Raw genomic sequence first — 22,642 nt, 5'->3', positions numbered from 1 at the left:
CCACTTTCTGCCATGTTTCATGTTGTTGTTTTTCTCCAAAAAACAACAGCTTTCCAGGTAACTGTTCTTTGCAGTTCTAGAACACCTTTTCTCTGGTAATGTCAGAACAATTTAAAATATTAATGAATTATGCCAGAAAACACTGTATTGGGCAAAAGAGTTAAATACCCTTTTTGTTTCGGTTTGCATCAAAAAAACTTAGCAGCGATTGGACAACTAACATAGTGAACATCAATGTAAATTGGGTAGGATTTGAGGCTCAGATAGAAAAAAGAACACGTTAAGAATTACTTAGACAAATTGGATGTTTTCAGGTTGGCACGGCTGGATGAAATACATCCTAGAATACTTAAGGAAGAGGCTGAAGAGACCTGAGTCATTAGCAATTACCTTTGAGAACTCGTGAAGGATGGCACAGACCCCAAAAGACTGGAAAAGGGAAAATATATATAACCTGTCTACAAGAAGGGGAATAAGGACAATCCAGGGAATTATAAACCAGTCAGCTTAATTTCAGTACCTGGAACGATAATGGAGCAAATAATCAAAGAATTTGTAAGCACCTAGGAAAAAATAAGGTCAGTGCTCATTTCAACTAGAGTAAATGGTGGATTCTCTGTAACTTGATGTCTTTAAATCATGATTTGTGAACTTCAGTATGAGTTATGGGACAATTACAGAAGGGTGTGAATGAGGTTCTGTGGTCTGCAATGTGCAGATGGTCAGACTAGATAATCACGATGGTCCTTAAAGTCCATGAGTCAACTCAGATTTGTCAAGAACCAACCCTGTCAAACCAACCTAATATCCTTCTTTGACAAGGTAAACAGCCTTGTGGATAGAGGGAAGCTGTAGATGTGATATATCTTGACTTTAGGAAGGCTTTTGATATGGTCTCAAGTGACCTTCTCATAGACACAAGTGGTTGGAAAAGTGTACTCAGCATAGTTATCAATGGTTCATAATCAAGCTGGAAGAGTACATTGAGTGGTGTCCTGCAGGGATCTGTCCAGAGTCTGATTCAATTCAATATCTTCAGAAATGATTTGGATAATGGCAGAGAAAGTACCCTTATAAAGTTTGTGGATGATACAAAGCTGGACGTGCTTTGGAGGACAGAATTAGAATTCAAAATGATCTTGACAAACTGGAGAAGTAGTCTGAAATAAATAGGGTGAAATTCAATCATGACAAATGAGAAGGATTCTACTTAGAAAGGAAAAATCAATTGCACAAATACAAAATGGGAAATGACTACCTAGGAAAGAGTACTGCAGAAAAGGATCTGGAGCTTATAGTGGATCACACACTTAATATGAAACATAACAGTGTTGCAAAAAAAGCAAACATCATTCTGGGATGCACCAGCAGGAGTGCTGTAAGCAAAACATGACAAATAATTCTTCCACTCTAATCAGCACTGATAATGCCTTGACTGAAATAGTGTGTCTCGTTCTGGGCACCACACTTTGGGAGAGATGTGGACAAATTGGAGATAGTGCAGAGGAGAGCAATAAAAATCATTAACAATCTAGAAAACATGACTAGAAAAATTGTGTTGATTTATTCTAGAGAAGACGAGGGAGGACACAATAACAGTCTTTAAGTACATAAAAGGCTGTTTTAAAGAGGAGGGTGATAAGTTTTTCTCCTTAACTGCTAAGGACAGGACAAAAAGTAAGGGAGATTTAGGTTAGACCAAAAAAAAAAGCTTCCTAACTGTGAGGGTAGTTAACCACTGGAACAAAAATTATCTAGGGAGGCTGTGGAATCGCTGTCATTGGGAGGTTTTTAAGAACAGGTTAGACAAACACCTGTCAGGGATGGTCTAGATAATACTGAGTTCTGCTTCAATGCAGGGGACTGGACTAGAGGACCTATCAAGGTCCCTTCCTATCCTACATTTCTATGATTCAATGCCATTACAAGGTAGGCCTATGGTATTGTTTTTCAAACGTGTCATGACAAGACCTTATATTGAATACCATAAACGGCATGAAAGATTTGTGAGTGACACCAAAGCATTCTGAAAGCATAAATAACTGGAATAATTTATAAGTTATAACTTAATTTATGCACAGGAAGCTGCTTAGATGGCTGGTCAATAGGGAGCTGTCTACCTTCATAAGTCTGTAATATATCTTTCAGCTAAATCTCAGGTCTAAATGCGAAAATCCAAACTTTCAAAAGACATTCCCTAGAGGACTGAGGGTCAATAAATCAAACACCCTTATTACAATGAAGCACGGTATTGTCATCTAGGACAGGTATCATCTGATAATATTCTTTAGTATTTTCCCCACACACAGTTATGAATCTAAAATTGCTACAATTGAATTATTAATTGTTCCAGAATCCCATATCTTGAACACAACAGAATGAAAATTGTGTATAAAAATATCTGTCAAGAATTGTAAAAAGTATGGTTAGGCTATTAGTATTTCATAATTGTAACAATCAAAACCAGGATATGAGAAATGGAAATACAGGAAATACTGATCTGAACCATACATAACATCATAGTAAAGTTGTTTGGACTTAGTCTCAGGCAAAGATTGCCATTACATAAGGGCTAAACCATAAACAATTCAGAAAAAAACAGTTCAGCCACAGAAAATGATATCTAGCAAAATAGCCATACCAAAAAAAAAGACTTATGTGCTCAAGTTAAACAAGTTACTGTTTAGTTTGCTTATCACACAGAACGGCGAGTGTCCCTTGAAAATGGCAAGACTAATGTTTCCATTGCCTACTTTGGTTCTTGGTTTAAGGGAGGGACTAATCCATCTCCAATTTTACTTTATTTTATTTTCTCTCTCTCTCTCTCTCACTCACTCACACCCCTCTATCTTAATTTCACCAAAAAACTATTAATATAAAATTTTATATGCCACTTTTCATCTCAAGCTCAAACTTTTCTGGAAAGCTCAGGGCAATCACACAAGAAGTTTGCAAAGATTCTGGATATTTTAAAATTTCCCTAATTTTCAAAGATTTCCTAACTTTCTTTTTGGCTCTTAACTCACAATGATTGTTCTCAAACAAAGTTGCACTGGTATAAGTAAAAGAATGATTTAAAATGGATGTAATTGAATTGGCACAAAAGCTATGTGGATATCTTAAATTGATATAAACCTATATTGATTTAGCTTAAGTAAATCAGAAAAAAGGTATAAGATGAATCAAAAAATGACACTCTACAAAAGTCTACACTGGGACTTGCACTGATTTAACTAAACAGGTATAAGACTGTGTATCAGTGAACAAGGCCTAAAACTGATTTACTTATCATGAATATATGATTTTCTTCACTGCAAATAGAAATTTCCTTCTCCAACTTTTAGAGCAAATTGATTGTCAGATCGTACATCAAAAAAAAAAGATTATATCTTTTTAAAAGAAAAATGTACTTTGGATGCAAACAGAAAAGCAGCAGTAACTCCCTCCATAAACTCCTGTTTGGTAGCTTTCAGCTTTTCTCTGTTGCTAGACTTCAGCTGGTGACGCAGGATTGGAAAATTAGCATCTTCTAGCTCTCAAAAGGAAGAATTTAATTAGTCCAGTCAGTTTTCAGTACCTTCTCTTGTTTCCTCTTGTCAAGTAACATCACTACCACTGTAGCATACCTTTTGCCTCTAGGCTATTAAGAATAATGTATCACCTATGAATACGGATAGTACACGCTAAGTGAGTGAAAGTTGAGCAATCAAGTGGAAGAGAGATTTTCATTCACACTGTTTAAACATTTGTTTTAAAAATACATCTATTTAACATTAAGATCCAACTGATACACCAAAGGAAGGCCATGTTAAAGATTCAAACTCTCCACCTACCCTTTAATTTTTAAGGTGTGAGAGTTAAAACCGTACATTCTCCAAGACACCCAGCAAAATTAGGGAAGTCTACAGTTGACATTCCTGGTATTTCTAAGATACAAATCAAACTCCTTGGCCAACTAGCTGGAGAGAGGGCACAGAAGAAGTCCATTGGCTCTGTGTGTCTGAGGCGAGGGTGTATACACCCTTTCCCCTGCCTGTGATGCCATTCTGCGCCCAGGAGCAACAGCACCTCCTCTACGCCTCCCATGGAATTAGAGCAGGACCAGTGCATTGGGGCTTTGTATTTGGACCCCAATGCCTGGTACAGCGTAGGCCCATCTATTCTCCCCCCTCATCCCTTCAACCTTGCCGGGGGGGAGGGGTTTGCAGAGAGTCTCAGTAACAGTGCTGGGATGAGGTTAAAAATAGGGAAGGCCTCAGGGCAGCTCTTCCTAGGTGGCATAAATTACAGAAGAAAGGTTAACTGGAGCTGGACAAGTTACTGCTCCATAGTTTCCCAGATGTGTTAAGTTGTGACCTCATTAAACCACATTCTTGGTGTCTTGTCTTTCTTCTTGGGCGATCTGGGGCAATGGTTCAGGTGGTCTAATTATTTAATACCTGCTTCTGCAGTAGAATATCACTTTTGGTTAAAAATATAGGTTGCTGCTGCTTCTGAAGTGTTGGTACCTTCCAGATTCTGTCCGTACACTCCCTCAAGCCCTGCCGCCTGCACTTTGAAAGCATTCATCAAAAGTTTAAATTTCAGTTATTGCTTTAGAATTCAGACCTATCATTTTTCCTTGTTGTTCAGCAACATGAGCTCTTTTAGGATTTCCCTGATAGAGCAATTGCTAGAAGAAATATGTGTTAGTAAAGCTGTGCTTGAGGCTGCATTGCTTGGTGGTAGGGAATCAGTCCCCAGGGTAGACTGTCAGGATCTAAAGAAAGCTGTTCCATCTGTCTTGCATTTATTTTTTTGAAATTACATCAATTTTAGGAAGAATATTTCAACAGTAAAAGAAGTTCTCAGCAAAAATTACATTTTTTCCCTCCAAATTCTATAAGCAGCACCTTATTTATCTAAGATAGATTGACTACCTTGTTTGCAGACAAGCGCTCTTCCCCACATCTTATGTGTTTGTCTCCAAACATTTACTAATTAAAAACAACTAATCATATTACCAATACAGAGTCTTTAAACAAGATTGTTTTAGTGTGGGTTTGCTTTTTGTGCATATGACAGAGAGGAGAAAGAATAAAAATAAGTTATAGTTGCAAGGAAGAGGGACCTTTGAATTCGGGATTACTGCAGCATACTTTCTGAGCATAAATTTGAACTAAAAAGATACTGAATGAACATTACTCTGCAGCCATTCCACATTTGGCTAGGATCCCATCGAATATCATAACCATAACTGAAGCACTTTCAGGATTGGTCAGCAATTATTTGGAAGGGAAACCTCCAAGGAACGTCTAGATGCCACAGGGAACAGTGTCTTAGGCATTCTTCCCTTGTGAATTGGCAGTGGCCCAATGTCCCGGGATATTGACGGGACAATATGCTGCAGAAAATATTCACCCAGATCTTAAGGTGTTGTAAATCAGCCTAGCTCCATTGACTTTAATTGAGCTTTGTCATTTACACTAGCTGAGGATTTGGAATACCATCTTTCGAATGAGATAAAAAACAAAGATCTAACTCATTTGTGATCTTATATCACTTTTAACAAGAATAAAGTTGTTATGAATAGTCTTGACTAAATCCTATTACACTTTCTCCATGCTTAAAAATCCCTGTTGTATGAACTGGAAAGATTTTTTTTCACTTCTTACCCAAAATTCTTGTATAAGGTTGTTTTGTGATATTCAATAGATGCTGAGTTCCACAGCAGAGTTAACTTCATTCCACTGGTGGGTGAAATGATCCTTATATATTCAGTAAAATACATTGGTTGTCCTTTTAGAGCAAGTTATTATCATTACTATGTTATCTTACCCTACATTAGTCTACAAAAGTGTGCCACTGTATATAGTAATGGCAGGCATTCAAAACACCAGAAGACAAAAAGGTTAGTATTGTATGTTTTGAAGTGTTTGTATAACCTCTTTAAGAAACTAATATGAGCTTCTGATACATCTTCCCTCCACATCCTTCACTAATTTCCTTACTGAATATGAGAGATCAAAAGCATAAAAGACCAATGAAATCATTTAACCTTTTCTCTACAGGAGAGACTAAAACAAAACATTTTATGTCAGTTGATGGTAAATATACATGAAAAAGAGCAAGGAGTATTTCACCTAAATATGCCACTCCTCTTCAGACATGAAAAACAACATGCATCTCTATGAGCCGTTTCAAAAGGTAATAGTTTTTTCCCCCTTATATAAGATGAATTGAAACACTGCACTGGACGAACCAAAGCACACTTTATCAGGATTGAAGGATTTTATTTTCATCATCTAACCCTAATTTTATAAGAAAAAATTAATACCATATGAAAAGAGCCTTCCTAGTAAATCATACAAACACAGAATCCTTCAGGCAAAATTCTGCCAATTGGAATGCAAGCACAACTCCCCGTGAAGTCTGTGCAATTATAAATGTAATCTCAGTATAAAACTTGACTTTATTGATCAAGTTGTTGGATTCAGTGTGAGGGTCCTGGCTGGTGGTGGTGGCCTGTGATATACAGGAGGTCAGCATAAATGATTTGGTTGTGTCTTCTGGCCTTAAACGTCATGAGACTAATTTGTCCTCCACAACTATGCTACTGAAGTCAATGGAGTTGCAGTAGTGTAACTGTAATGAGAATTAGGTGCAGAAATTCAGAACAACAAGGGAACGTTGGCCCCTTCAGTGTATTTTACCTCTACACTACTAAACTTTCTAGGCCCTACATAATCTCACCTCATCTCTCCCGTTTTCATCTTGTACATTTTTATAACACTGAACTAAGCAAACTGTGTTCATCTATCACTTAATTGTCTGTACTGTACTTCTCTAGCCTCTGCTACTTAGCAACAAGAATCATAAGAAAGAATACATAATAGGTCAACCTATCAGACTTAATCTTCTGATCATATAGGAATGATTGATGTGTTTCCAGTCATGAGCAAGAGACTGGAGAGAGACAAAACAGTAATGGCCATGTATGGATAGACAATTATTTCTTGGATGACAGGCACAGAGAAAAGAGGCCACTGATTGATAGTGTGCAATTCACATATTATAACCTGACCAATAATGGACAGCCAACAGCCATTATGTAAATTGTTGCAGGGTACAAATGGCAGCGTGGCCTAATGGTTCGAGCATGCAAATGAGCACTACATTTTTTAATTATATGGTAGCTCTGACTTACTGCGTGACTATCATCAGCTTGTTGGCAAATTTATGTCAACAGTTAAATAACTGTTCTAATCCCACTCTGTCCTAACAGGTTCTCAGGTGTCTCTGCTTCATACTAAGTCTACAAAGAGCACCTTACTAAGACAAAAACAATCCACAAATCAGCGGAAACACTTCAGCATGTTCACAATGCTCAAGCATTGGTACAGCTGTGAAGCTGCAGTAAGTCTTCCTTTTTTATCATCTATACTTTTAATGATTGAGAATAAAAAGCATTTTAAGAGAAAGAGTGACTTTCTGAAAAACGTATGCAGTGTAGTTGTAGCTGTGTCAGTCCCAGGATGTTAGAGAAACAAGGTGGGTGAGGTAATATCTTGTATTGGACCAACTTCTGTCCAAGCTTTATGAGTCACACAGAGCTCTTCTTCTGAGCTGGTCCCTCACCAACAGAGGCTGGTCCAATACAAGATATTACCTTACCTTGTATTAAGTTACATAATGTATATTGATGTAATTTTGTGCAATTGAACACAGTAGGAGAAAATCATTATAACACTATGCTGCTCCTCTGAATTATTTAAAAGCCACATCATAATCAATGCATGCAAATATATGTTCAACGTAACGTAGCCAAGTGTATAATTTAGCTTCATTTTACAAACATTTTAATAGTGGTCAACATAATATGCAAATACTCTGCTTCACAGGCCACAGCTTACTAAAACTTTTTCAGTGCAATACATTTTGGATTCACGAGTATGTTATGTCTTATTTCCTAAAAGCAGCTTGTCAAACAACGTAAAATTTGGTCCAAAAGTTGACCTCCGGCCACAGACCACTTATGAAGCTGGAAAGACTTTTCCAAAGGACTTTTAGAGGAGAGCCAAAAATTTGGTTTTAATGGAAAGTAAGTCATTACTACAACAGATATTGCCTTGCCATCATGATATAGTATACTCTATTAGTACCAGCTATAAAGAGCAAATTTACTATATTAAAACTTTGCTAATTCATACTTTTGATGGGAAAACTTAATTTGTAAAATTCAGTAATTTGCAACAATTAGATAATCAAAAACACAAACAAACAGCAAAGATAATATCACAAAACTGTGCTTTCTTCATTTACTATAACACCTATGGAATTATTCTAATCTTGCTTACACCAGTATAAATTACAAGTTAGCGGGTTTATGCCAATGCAAAACTAGTGTAGGTATGGTTAAAATCAAGCCCTTGTAGCTAAGTTGTTGCAATATTCCCCATCCTTGAAGGGTGAGGTAGATTTCCCACCCTCTTCTGGAAAAAACCCTACAATGGCTTTATTACATCAAAACACAAAATGAATGCTATGCCGTTCATCTAGTAATAATTTCATTCATCTAAAAAGCATACAAATTATCCAAAATTAAAAGCTTGCAATTCAGTACAAAAAAAATACAAGAACCTCACAAGCCAGTTCTTACTCCTGCTATGGCCAGAGAGATGCTATGCTCTCGCTTTTTGGGTCCATTGGCAGCAAATGGACACAAATTAGGGCACTCCTAAGGCAATTCTAATTTGCACTCAGGAGCTGAAGCCCTCATCCAGCTCCAGGTGAGAGTGTGAAGATAAAGGAGCAAGTCTGGCTTTACACTATCTATATTCAGGCCCTGCACTAAATATAACTTGTCTGGATCCAAGAATGAGACCCAGAAATATAGTCACCAGTCTACTAACTGGTTATGCCTCTTTTTTACCTGCAACTAGATACCGATAAATGTTAACCAACTTAGTTCCCTTTCATCACACCTAGGTTTATTACAAATTTTGACCAAGACTATCTGCTAAAAGTATGCACAAAATTATAATGAGCTGGCTGGACAGGAGCACAGGTCTTTTAAAAACTGAGAAAATTCGATCGGCCCAACCTGCAGACACGGTAGGCAAACAAACCGACCTGGCCCGCCAGGGGCTTTTCCTGCACAAGCGGTGAACCAAGTTTGGGAATCACTGTTCTAGAACATTCCATCCACTGTTTTCTACCATTCTGATGCAACAAGCTATGATGCAACCTCCTTCTCAAAGACTGATTAGGAGTAGAAATCTGGAACTTCAACATTAAATGCTAGAAGGAAGAAGCTCAGGATTATGTTTCATCAGATATGTTTCAGCTTCTTCTTGCCATCCTGGACTCAACCTATGGACCTCTGTATTTGGTATCTGTATTTGGTATTAGCTCAGGTAATGAAAGATTCCAGTTTTCCTGAATCACTGTTTGGATTTGCACTTGTGTGTTCCAGTTCTGCTTTCTTATTTAGATAAAGCCAGATTTTCACTGAGCCATTGACAAACAGCAGTGTCACCAGTCTATGATCTATTAAATCCTTCCAAAATCTATTTTGATTACTTTTTAAGTTTAGTGTCTCTATGGAGACCCTTGTTCTGCAAGACATAAGCTATGATTTGATCAGAGTCCACTCCATCCACATCCACTTGGAAACAAGCAGGGAGAACTGGAGGTCCTGGTGATGTCAAGAAACTATGACGTGATCGGAATAACAGAGACTTGGTGGGATAACTCGCATGACTGGAGTACTGTCATGGATGGTTATAAACTGTTCAGGAAGGACAGGCAGGGCAGAAAAGGTGGGGGAGTAGCACTGTATGTAAGGGAGCAGTATGACTGCTCAGAGCTCTGGTACGAAACTGCAGAAAAACCTGAGTGTCTCTGGATTAAGTTTAGAAGTGTGTGCAACAAGAGTGATGTAGTGGTGGGAGTCTGCTATAGACCACCAGACCAGGGGGATGAGGTAGATGAGGCTTTCTTCCGGCAGCTCGCAGAAGCTACTAGATCGCATGCCCTGATTCTCATGGGTGACTTTAATTTTCCTGATATCTGCTGGGAGAGCAATACAGCGGTGCATAGACAATCCAGGAAGTTTTTGGAAAGCGCAGGGGACAATTTCCTGGCGCAAGTGCTAGAGGAGCCAACTAGGGGGGGCGCTTTTCTTGACCTGCTGCTCACAAACCGGGTAGAATTAGTGGGGGAAGCAAAAGTGGATGGGAATCTGGGAGGCAGTGACCATGAGTTGGTTGAGTTCAGGATCCTGACGCAGGGAAGAAAGGTAAGCAGCAGGATACGGACCCTGGACTTCAGGAAAGCAGACTTCGACTCCCTCAGGGAACGGATGGCCAGGATCACCTGGGGGACTAACTTGAAGGGGAAAGGAGTCCAGGAGAGCTGGCTGTATTTCAAGGAATCCCTGTTGAGGTTACAGGGACAAACCATCCCAATGAGTCGAAAGAATAGTAAATATGGCAGGCGACCAGCTTGGCTTAATGGTGAAATCCTAGCGGATCTTAAACATAAAAAAGAAGCTTACAAGAAGTGGAAGGTTGGACATATGACCAGGGAAGAGTATAAAAATATTGCTCAGGCATGTAGGAATGATATCAGGAGGGCCAAATCGCATCTGTAGCTGCAGCTAGCCAGAGATGTTAAGAGTAACAAGAAGGGTTTCTTCAGGTATGTTGGCAACAAGAAGAAAGCCAAGGAAAGTGTGAGCCCCTTACTGAATGAGGGAGGCAACCTAGTGACAGAGGATGTGGAAAAAGCAAATGTACTCAATGCTTTTTTTTGCCTCTGTTTTCACTAACAAGGTCAGCTCCCAGACTGCTGCGCTGGGCATCACAAAATGGGGAAGAGATGGCCAGCCCTCTGTGGAGATAAAGGTGGTTAGGGACGATTTAGAAAAGCTGGACGTGCACAAGTCTAAAATCTAATCGCCTTTTATGATGAGATTACTGGTTCTGTGGATGAAGGGAAAGCAGTGGATGTATTGTTTCTTGACTTTAGCAAAGCTTTTGACACGGTCTCCCACAGTATTCTTGTCAGCAAGTTAAGGAAGTATGGGCTGGATGAATGCACTATAAGGTGGGTAGAAAGCTGGCTAGATTGTCGGGCTCAACGGGTAGTGATCAATGGCTCCATGTCTAGTTGGCAGCCGGTATCAAGTGGAGTGCCCCAAGGGTCGGTCCTGGGGCCGGTTTTGTTCAATATCTTCATAAATGATCTGGAGGATGGTGTGGATTGCACTCTCAGCAAATTTGCGGATGATACTAAACTGGGAGGAGTGGTAGATACGCTGGAGGGGAGGGATAGGATACAGAAGGACCTAGACAAATTGGAGGATTGGGCCAAAAGAAATCTGATGAGGTTCAATAAGGATAAGTGCAGGGTCCTGCACTTAGGACGGAAGAACCCAATGCACAGCTACAGACTAGGGACCGAATGGCTAGGCAGCAGTTCTGCGGAAAAGGACCTAGGGGTGACAGTGGACGAGAAGCTGGATATGAGTCAGCAGTGTGCCCTTGTTGCCAAGAAGGCCAATGGCATTTTGGGATGTATAAGTAGGGGCATAGCGAGCAGATCGAGGGACGTGATCGTTCCCCTCTATTCGACATTGGTGAGGCCTCATCTGGAGTACTGTGTCCAGTTTTGGGCCCCACACTTCAAGAAGGATGTGGATAAATTGGAGAGAGTCCAGCGAAGGGCAACAAAAATGATTAGGGGTCTGGAACACATGAGTTATGAGGAGAGGCTGAGGGAGCTGGGATTGTTTAGCCTGCAGAAGAGAAGAATGAGGGGGGATTTGATAGCTGCTTTCAACTACCTGAAAGGGGGTTCCAAAGAGGACGGCTCTAGACTGTTCTCAATGGTAGCAGATGACAGAACGAGGAGTGATGGTCTCAAGTTGCAGTGGGGGAGGTTTAGATTGGATATTAGGAAAAACTTTTTCACTAAGAGGGTGGTGAAACACTGGAATGTGTTACCTAGGGAGGTGGTAGAATCTCCTTCCTTAGAGGTTTTTAAGGTCAGGCTTGACAAAGCCCTGGCTGGGATGATTTAACTGGGAATTGGTCCTGCTTCGAGCAGGGCGTTGGACTAGATGACCTTCTGGGGTCCCTTCCAACCCTGATATTCTATGATTCTATGATTCCATGATGAGTTATGCAAATTTCAACACACTTATGATAGAGGGATACAAATGTAGAGACAACTTTCCAGGAGTTTCACCAAGTTCCACTGGAATCTGGAGCACCATTTCTCCTTTTTTAGGGTCAACCACACATGAGGCTGATGTTGACTGCACTTCCCCAAAATGTGCTTAAGAATATATTAGTTGTTACTTCTTTATAAGCAATGTTGAGTAGTATGTTGAACACCCATATGTCAGAAGTTTAGGATGGATTGCACCAAATAAGTTGGCTCTTTTTCATTTTATTTTCTCTGATTTAAATGGTCAAAGACCACTGTGCTCTGCAGTTTTGGACGTCATTGTGACGGGATATACAGTACACATCTGGGTCCTCAGGAGCACAGACGATGGCCAGGTCAAAAAGTACTGGTGCTGCACACCAGGAAGACTATGGTCTTGTCTATAAGCAGAGACAAGAAGCAGATAGACTCAGTTAGCCTCATAAGAGAAGGGAAAACAGCTGCCAGAGTATGACAACAGAAAGGCTATTGCACAGAGTTCTCTTATTATTTATTTTTTAAAACAATATGGAGGTGTTTGTTGCTCTGTGTTTGGTTCAAGGTGGGGTTTTTGGCTGTTTTGTTTTATAAGTAAAGTTTGGGTGTTTCTTGGAGGAAAATAGGCTGCAAATGCTGCTGATGTCATTCTAGAAAAAAAAGAGGAGAGAAAACCCGTTTGGTATCTTCTCTGGAGCAAAGAGGACTTTATTTTCTTTTGGCCCTGAAAAGGCCTCTCTATAGAATGAAGGTAAAAGATTGCAGCCCTGCTCAAAAGCCTATTGAAGTCAATGGGAAAACTCCTATTTGAATGAAGGTCTGAGTTTGGGATTTCTCCTGGCACAAGAAGAGACTGTGTCTTATTTTCTATTATGAAGGCTCTAGACCTCCCTTAAATGGGAACAGATGCAGCAACTGGGACTGTGCCAAACTGTGGAACTCTGTTTTACTCTGGTATCTTCCATAAGAAAGATGGTGGTCGTGCAGCAGAAACAGTAGTCTTGGGAGGGCAATCCAGTCTACTGCTATATTGTAGGGTTTGAATTTGGAACTCCAATAAGCAGGGTGGGCTATAGTTCCCCTCCTTGCTGGTACCAAGGAACCATACAGGAAGACTACTTGGATGACCACTGTGGGCACACTGTCAATGATGATTGAACACATCATTAAAAGAGTGCCATTTGTAAGATCAAACTGCTCAGTGTTCTGGCTCTCCCATTTCAACAGACAAAGCTTCAAAATGAAATATGACATTCTATGAAAAACCCCAAATTAATTTTACAAGGTAATGCTTTATATTGAAGCCTGCCAGGAGACAGTAATGGCTGCAACAATGAGAATGCCAAACACCAATAATAGCATAATTTAAATAAGTAGCAGTAGGTAAAGTTTATGAATAACAGAAGGTAAAGAGATCTCATTTCTTTTAACCAAATTGCAGTCTACTCCTGTGAGTAAAGATTTGCAAGACCAAGCCCTTTGTTAGCATGATATTCTCACAAACACACGCACACACATCTTTGCTACTGAAATGATGCTGGCCCAGAAATCTAATGTGTTCCCTTTCCCAGTATAATCTCTGTGAAATCTAAAAACCTATCATTGATATATTGCTGATTTTAGCTTGACCTGTCAAACGCTAATGTGGTCTTCTCAAAAAAAAAATGTATTAATCTATGCTACTATAGGGACACTAAACCAGCTTACTCTGAAAATAATGTGTTGTCTATCAAATATTTAAGATGCTGCCCACTGATGCAATTCCTATCCCAAGTTCAAATCAAAGTATTGTAACAAACATTCTTCAAAGAATACAATCCTTAATTTATTCAGCTGAAAGTGAAATTAACTCAGTAAAGATAAACATGAGATCACAATCACTGATCTTTATCATATCTCAGCCACATATAATGAACTACAGTAAGCCACCGGTTATATCTGTATAATCCCTCTGAGAAATTTTGGATGTGTTGCATGTGCGTTGCTCCCCACAGAAGGATATGAGAAGTTAAAGCACACCGCAAATCCGGCTGCATTTGTCTTTTCTACACTGCTCACATTCTATTTTGCTCTTCTGGATCTCAATTTCTCAAATGGTTTGAACAAAGGGGCAGTACACTTCTCCCTCATTCAAATTGCCCAATCTGTCTTCCTCTTCGTAGTATTCAATGAACTCCTTTTGAAACCAAATTTGTGAGTATAAGAAATTTGGATGAATTAGTATGCAGCCTGAACATAATGACCTTCAGGTTGCTAGCAGTGCGCACACAAGCCAACAGCCTTTACTTGTGTTTGAGCTACGCTTATCAAAAATCTACAGAAATATACCAGGTAAACAAGGGTAGGATCTATGGGTTCAAATGGAAGGTGGAGAAAGTATCTTAAGGAAGGGTTGGGGGACTTATTTAGACTATTCAAGCAAATTAAATCCACATTTTCTCCTTTTCAAGGAAGAAATTCTGCCCCCTGGTTTCAATGGGAGTGTGTGCATTTGTCCGAGGTATGAATCTGACCCTTCACATTTCTGAAACAGCAAGGGAATTGGGTGTGCTCGTTAAAGCAGCTTTAACTGTGCAGCCAGCAGTTACTCATCAGATCACAATAGACCTTGCAGATCTTGGCAGCAATACAGGAGTCATATTTTCACATGGAGGAATTGCTTATGAACAATGTCGTCGTCTTAGGCACACACAGGTTTTCCTCAACATCAGCCAGGCACTTTAAAAAAGAAACAGCCTCTTTCAAACATCCTATTTCTTGTGCCCATTGTTCCCCTTACAAGATCCAAGGGTGGTGACAATGGGACCCTGTACAGATGGCACTCAAGCTTTGACTTTTTTGCAGCGGGATGGTGGGAGCTAATGCCAGAAACGATCACCAGATCATCTCGTCTGACCTCCTGTATATCAGAGGCCACCCAACACCCGCATACCAAATCCAACAACCAAAATTAGACCAGAGTATTACAGCCCACGGAAGACTAGATTATTACGTCCACCAGGCAGAGAATAGGTGGGAATAGGTACATACCCTGATAATCCTGGCAAGTGACCCGCTCCACCCACTAAAAAGGATGAAAAACCCCCAAGGTCACTGTCAGTCTGAGCTGTGGGAAAATTCCTTCCCAACTCCACATATGGGTGATCAGTTAGATCCTGAGAACATGAGGAAGAACCAGTCAGCCAAGCACCTGGCAGAGAGAATCATAGAATCATAGAATATCAGGGTTGGAAGGGACCCCAGAAGGTCATCTAGTCCAACCCCCTGCTCGAAGCAGGACCAATTCCCAGTAAAATCATCCCAGCCAGGGCTTTGTCAAGCCTGACTTTAAAAACCTCTAAGGAAGGAGATTCTACCACCTCCCTAGGTAACGCATTCCAGTGTTTCACCACCCTCTTAGTGAAAAAGTTTTTCCTAATATCCAACCTAAACCTCCCCCACTGCAACTTGAGACCATTACTCCTCGTTCTGTCATCTGCTACCATTGAGAACAGTCTAGAGAATGCTCAATGCCACCTCAGCGCCCTGGCTCTCCCTGACCAATGTCCAACCTCCAGCTGTGGCTGTCCCTGATGCTTCAGTGGAAGAAGATACAACAAACAGAAAACTTCCAGAATACACTGGGGGTGGGGAGAATCCCTTCCAGATCCCTGCAGGTGACCAGCTGAAACCCTGAAGCATGAACTTTTAGGGATGTGAGACACAAACCAGAAATAAGCTCCAGAGCTGTTGAGCCCTGCCCCCCACAATCAAAAGCAATCCTGTACAATCCCACTCAAAGTTATCCTGCTCTCCCTTCACACTAAGTAAATTGTTTGCCCTCACAACTCCTACTGGGAGGCTATTCCAGAACCTCACTCCTCTGATGGTTAGAAACTTTCTTCTAATTTCCAGCCTGAATTTGTTCATGACTAGTTTATATCCATTTGTTCTTTTGTCAATGTTGTCCTTTACCTTAAATAGCTCTTAGGTCTCCCTGGTATTTACCCCCCCCCCCACATATTTATAGAACAATCAGTCTTCTTTTTGCAAGACTAAACAAGCCAAGTTCTTCTGATAAGACAGGCCCTCCATTCCCCTGAGCATCCTAGCAGCTCTTGTCTGCACCTGTTCCAATTTAAATTCCTCTTTCTTGAACATGAGTGACCAGAATTGTACAGTCTTAGCAGTCCCTTGTACAATGTCATTAATACTTCTCTATCTTCTGGAAGTGCCTCACCTGACACATTGTAGGATTGCATTTGTCTTTTTCACAGGTACATCACATTGGTGGTTGACAGTCACCCTGTGATCGACTCACACCCCCAGGTCTCTCATCTGTCGCTTCCAACTGATAAGCCCCCAGCCTGCAGAAGAAATTCTTATTATACCCTACGTGCATGCCTTGCACTTTATACTATTGCATTTCATCCCATTTCTGTCACTCTAGTCTTCAAGGTCATCCAGATGTTCCTGTCTAATACTCCAATCTTCCTCTGTATTCAAGATGACTCCCAACTTTGTATCCTCAGAAAATTTCATTAGCACACTCCCGCTTTTTGTGCCAGGGTCATTAATACAAATATTGGCTAAGATTGACCTCAGAACCAATCCTTGAGGAACTCACCTAGTAACCTCCCTCCAATGTGATAATTCACCTTTCAGCAGAACCTGTTGCTTTTTTCCCCTTTAGCCAATTCCTTATCTGCTGACAGTGATCCCCATCTTACCTAGTTTAACTAATAATTTCCCTTGTGGTACTGTGTCAAATGCATTACTGAAGTTCAAATAAATTAGATCTACTGCACTTCCCTTATATTAAAAAATCAGTTGTTTTCTCAAAGATAGAAATCAGATTAGTCTGGCATGATCTACCTTTGGTAAGCCCATGTTGCCTTACTTCCCCTTTACCTCTATGAATTTAATTATTTTTTTCTTTCATAATTTGTTCTAAAATCTTACATACTACTGAAGTCAAAACAACAGGGGAAAAAGTGACCCTGGCAATTACAGACCTATCTTAAATACAGGTACATTAGCTATTCTCCAATCCTAAAATACTACCCCTAAATAGACAAAATTTATTTTAAAATCCTTACAACCTGATGTGACAGGTTACCTAACTGTCCCCCACATTCCGGGGTGCCACCTGATGTACTGGGGTACCAATGAACCCCCCTGTTTCACCAGTCTGGGCTCCCTTACACTGCCTTGCTGAGCCAGGCCCTCAAGATCCTTCCAGCACATACACACAAGTAGGGACACACCCAGCTGCAGAAAGACACAGACACTGAGATCAGTTCTGCATGGGAATTGCCTAGTACTCAAGTGCATACCTCCTCTGGCGTGTAAACCCAAAATGGTATTGTACTGCGCTGCACAGGGAATTATACAGCATAAGCTAAATGAAATTCGTCTCCTCCCTCAATGCGGAGGAAAATATTCACAGCTTTCTCCCTCCCGTTTACGAAATCCACAAACTGGTTTTAGAGAAAACAAAACAAGTTTATTAACTAGACAAAATAGCTTTTAAGTGATTATAAGGGATAGCAAACAGATCAAAGCAGATTACTGAGCAAATAAAACAAACATGCAAACTAAGCTTAATACACTAAAGAAACCGGCTACAAGTGGTAATTTCTCACCCTAAATGTTTCTTTAGGCAGATTGCAGAGGTTCTTGAAGACAAGCTGCTCTTGCTTGCAACTTAAAACTCTGGGTATTTCTTTCACAGCCCAGATACCTTTTCCAGCCTAGGCTCAGTCCCGTTCCCACCCCTGCCCCCTGCTGCTTGTCTTTGTTTCTTAGATGTTTCCAGCAGTCATCCTGGGTGGGGATTCAGGGAAGAATGAACCCTGATTAACTTCCCTGCCTTAAACAGGATTACATATGGAGAGAATCCTTTGTTTCCCAGTTTGATACCCACCCGCCCATTGGTGGAAAAATACTAGTAGTCCAAGATGGAGTCCAGTACCAGGTGCCATGTTCATGCGACCCTGCAGTGTCAAAGCAGTCATGAGTCAAAGGCCCTATGAAGCTTCCCAGGAAGGTGGGAAATTAGCATCTTCAAAGACCTATTGTCCTCCCTAATGGTTCATTGACTTGTCCCCACCTGAACAGCCAGACTGATTGCATTTTGTCTAGTGGGTGTTCCCCAGATGCAAACACTTTTGTAATTGATACATAGTCAATATTCCTAAATTTAGATACAAAAATGATACATGCATACAAATAGGATAATCACATTCAACAAACCAGAACCTTTCCAATGATACCTCACATGCACAAAACACATCTTAGTCACACCATATTCATATCACAATATCTCTATGAAGAATATGGGGCATAGTGTCACACTGGACTACCAATTTCAGGTGTCAGCTCTCTCAGTATTCTGGGATGGAAATTATCTGGCTTCCCTGATTTGAGCACATTAAACTAAGTTTTTCTTCTAATTCAGATGTGATAAAGTCTTGTCTAAGAATAATTTTTCAAAGCACTTGGTAAAATTCATAACAGCCATACCGGGTCAGACCAAAGGTTCATCTAGCCCAGTATCCTGTCTTTTGACAGTGGTCAATGCCAGGTGCCTGAGAGGGAATGAACAGAACAGGTAATCGTCAAGTGATCCATCCCCTGTCGCCCATTCCCAGCTTCTGGCAAACAGAAGGATGCCATTCCTGCCCATTCTGGCTAATAGCCATTGATCGACCTAACCTCCATGAATTTATCTAGTTCTTTTTTGAACCCTGTTATAGTCTTGGCCTTCACAACATCCTCTGGCAAGGAGCTCCACAGGTTGACTGTGCGTGGTGCAAAAAAAAAAAAAAAAAAAAATACTGCCTTTTGTTTTAAACCTGCTGCCTATTAATTTCATTTGGTGACCCCTAGTTCTTGTGTTATGAGAGGGAGTAAATAACACTTCCATATTTACTTTCTCCACATCAGTCATGATTTTATAGACCTCTATCATATATCCCCGTAGTCGTCTCTTTTCCAAGCTGAAAAGTCCCAGTCTTATTAATATCCCCTCATACAGAAACCGTTCCATACCCTCAATCATTTTTGTTGCCCTTTTCTGAACCTTTTCCAATTCCAATATATCTTCTTTGAGATGGGGCGACCACATCTGCACGCAATATTCAAGATCTGGGCATACCATGGATTTAGAGAGAGGCAATGTGATATTTTCTGTCTTATTATCTATCCCTTTCATAATGGTATCCAACATTCTGTTTGCTTTTTTGACTGCTGCTGCACATTGAGTGAATGGTTTCAGAGAACTAGTCACAATGACTCCAAGATCTCTTTCTTGAGTGGTAACAGCTAATTTAGAGCCCATCATTTTATATGTATAGTTGGGGTTATGTTTTCTAATGTGCATTACTTTGCATTTATCAACATTGAATTTCATCTGCCATTTTGTTGCCCAGTCACCCAGTTTTCGAGAGATCCTTTTGTAGCTCTTTGTAGTCTACCTGGGACTTAACTATTATTCACTTCCTAGGACTTCACTTTTATTTCTAACAGTAGTTTCATGGGCATGGGAAGTCTGGGCTGCAAGGGAATTGAAACCATTATTAGTTATCCTCATTTTGGCATGTTCTAGACTGTGGTCCTGTTCTACTTCCATGCACTGCAAATTATGACAGAAATAGCTCATCAGGAACATTAGTTGGTATAAAAAGACAGTTTTAAAAAATGACTTCCTAGGAACACAAAGCAGTTCTTGTGCACCTGTCCCCAGAAACAGCTATTTTTTTTTCAAGCATACCTTATAATGTATGCATTGCACATTAATGCTCTCAGGGCCTAGTTCTGTGTGCCTTTTAAAAGGTCTCAACTACAAAGATTTGTGTGAATATGGAAACTGAACTATCCTATCACTTATAGACAGTTCTTCTAGAATAGGGTTGAGACATATTGCCAGGAAAGTAAAGGAGACCTTTATTACCAGTCCCCATATTACAGATGTGCTAGTAGTAAAAGATTCTAGGCTCCAGAACAGTCAAGATGACACCTATCCACACTTTCAAAACAAGGAGGAGGGGATTAAAAGAAAAACAAACCCACGTATCTCTCCATGTAAGTCTCTAAGCACTGTTTACATCCATGAGAATATTCTTAATGAGGCACCCACACTAAGATATTTTGCTTCATAGTTCTTACTTGGTTACATTAATCTAAAACAAAAACACAAAACAAACTCAATACTACTAAATTGCATTCTCCAAGGCAAGTTAACCTAAGCCATATGGTATTTTCCCCAGTAGTCACAATATACTGACCTTGATACTAGGAATGTGTGTGCTCTTCGGCTGTAAAAAAAAATGGTGCTATGTGGTGTACTGGCAAAAAGGACGCAGTGAGAGTGTGCTACACATCTTACAGTACAATCCTGAATGACCTCAGAGAAGTTAGTTCATCAAAAGTAAAATATTCTATTTACTGTTAATAACTACAATGACAGTGTTTGAATAACGATATCACTAAAAAGACTGCCAAGCTATTCGGACATCTGGCCTGTAATCAAACTAAATAAATCTTAACATTTTAACGTAAAATTAAATCACTGAAGAGAGGTGATCTGTTCAACCAGTTAATGTTGTTTTTATAAGGTGGGAAAGACAGCAGGATCTAACTGCTTTGCTGTTGTAAATTTCATTTGGGAAATATGTCCCTCCCTTTACACAATGTCTTGGGTAGTATTTCCTCTCTATTTCCATATCATAGGTCATTATAATACACATATAAACATCATGTAGCTCATACAAAGAAGAAAGACCCAAGAACCACAGAAAAATAATAGCTACAAATAATGCATAGCTGTGTAAATGAATGAGGATGGCTTGAGTCTGGTTTTGACCTTTAGTAGAAGTGCAAAATAAGTTCAGATCCTTAGAAGAATCCAGTCTCCCTTCCCTTTTTATGCTTTGCTATCATCCCTTCTTTCTCAGTTTCTCCTTCTCTGTCCTAGGGGGTGACATCTCAGCCTACATCCTCCTCTATCGTCAACCCAATTTGGTGTCACTAGATATAGGACTCACCTGCAATGTCTATTTTAAAAGGAAAGTTAAAAAGAGCAAATTCCACACTGAACAGGATTGCCACTCTCAAGGTAAGCGGAAGAGACAGATGCAAGAATTGGGAGAATACAGGCAGAGGATTATGTCACACATATTCCCCCCCCCAATCATCCCACCCCTTCTCCTCTAGACACCCTACCCGGGTGTCACATTAGTTAGTGAAACTACTGTACATCAGTCCAGCACCAAATTTGGAACCGGAGGAGCTGCTTCCATGCAAGCCACATTCAGCAGTTTCCAAGTGAGCAATTGCATCCAAATACCAATCCCGACACAAGACACATCTCCTCTCTCCCTGCATTACGTACACAGGCAAGCAGGAGGGCTTGCAGGGAAAGAGATGGACAATTGTCAGTACTCACACTCAGAATAACGCAAGATGGAAGCAGGGCAGTAACTTCACTGATCAATTCTCACAAGCGCCAGCAAAAATACACCGACTCCCGCTACAGCTGATCCTGCTGGGTCAACAAGTCCTTCAGTGCCTTCCCCCTCTGGATGCACTGTAGAGCAGTAAGGATTGGGGGGGGGGGGAGGCTGTCCCGCTGTTTTGGTTTAAGAAGCAATCAGACCCAGGACTGTCATGCAATAAAACCCACCCTTCGCTACTGCTGTTGGGCTGCTCTCCAACGCTGCCCCGGCTACTCCTATCCCCCGCACGCCGCAGGGAACTCCTGGCTGAGGCCGGTCGGCGTGCCCCCAGCTCCAGCCAGCATCCCAGAAGGGAAGAGCACAGGGCAGCAGGGCGCCGCTTGCTCCCGCCTGGGGAGCGCCCGGGGAAAGGGGCAGCGCTGGGCTCCCCGCTGGAGCCGCTCCCTACAGGAAGCGCCTACAGGCTGCGATTGCAGTGCAAGGCGCTGCGGCTGCAGTCGGCTCCTGCCATCCCCCCCGCTCCGCGCGCCTCGCCCTACCCTGCCTCTCCTCGCCGCCGAGCCCGACACCTGGCCGAGCCCAGCCAGCCAATCAGCGCAGAGCCCTGGCCCCTGCTCGGGAAGGGAGGGGGGGAGCAAATGAGGAACTACGCCAGGGCGCGCGCGCGGACCTGGCCGCCTCTCCCAAGAGCGGGGGGAGAGGAGGAGTGTACAGCGCGCGCTTGAACCACGCGAGCCCGGGGCTGGCGCGCGCGTCATCTAAACCGTGGCACATGCATTGCAGCGCGCAAGGAGGGCGGGGGGAGAGGATGCAATTGCAGTCATCACAGGGAAGGAGGTGCGTGGTGCATAGTGCGCCCCAGGGGACAGGGCTCACGCGTGCTGCCAATTCACACAGCCTTGCCCACACGCCAGAGGCAAGGGGAAAATCTAGTTGCCACACTATTTTAAAGTTGCAGTCAAGATTGCCAAGTCACTCTCCCGCCCCACTTATTGCAGAATATAATGGAGAGGGGA

The 22,642-nt window shown here is 41.3% G+C and overlaps 1 protein-coding gene across 9 annotated transcripts in view; it reads right to left on the bottom strand.

The window, feature by feature from the left end:
• The window catches only part of MYRIP (myosin VIIA and Rab interacting protein), a 359,689-nt gene extending 337,403 nt beyond the window's left edge, over nt 1-22,286 (bottom strand). For 6 of the 9 annotated variants that reach the window (XR_007355036.2, XR_007355039.2, XR_007355040.2 and 3 more), the window contains exon 1: nt 21,617-22,156. The gene's annotated coding sequence lies outside the window, so the exon portion shown is untranslated. The other 3 variants (XR_012667170.1, XR_007355038.2, XR_007355037.2) reach the window with 3 other exon arrangements.
• Nucleotides 22,287-22,642: the final 356 nt, after the last annotated feature.

This window comes from Caretta caretta, chromosome 2, assembly GCF_965140235.1.
Source record: "Caretta caretta isolate rCarCar2 chromosome 2, rCarCar1.hap1, whole genome shotgun sequence".
In the NCBI taxonomy this organism is placed as follows: Eukaryota; Metazoa; Chordata; order Testudines; family Cheloniidae; genus Caretta; species Caretta caretta.
This window is presented reverse-complemented; position numbering and strand designations above follow the sequence as displayed.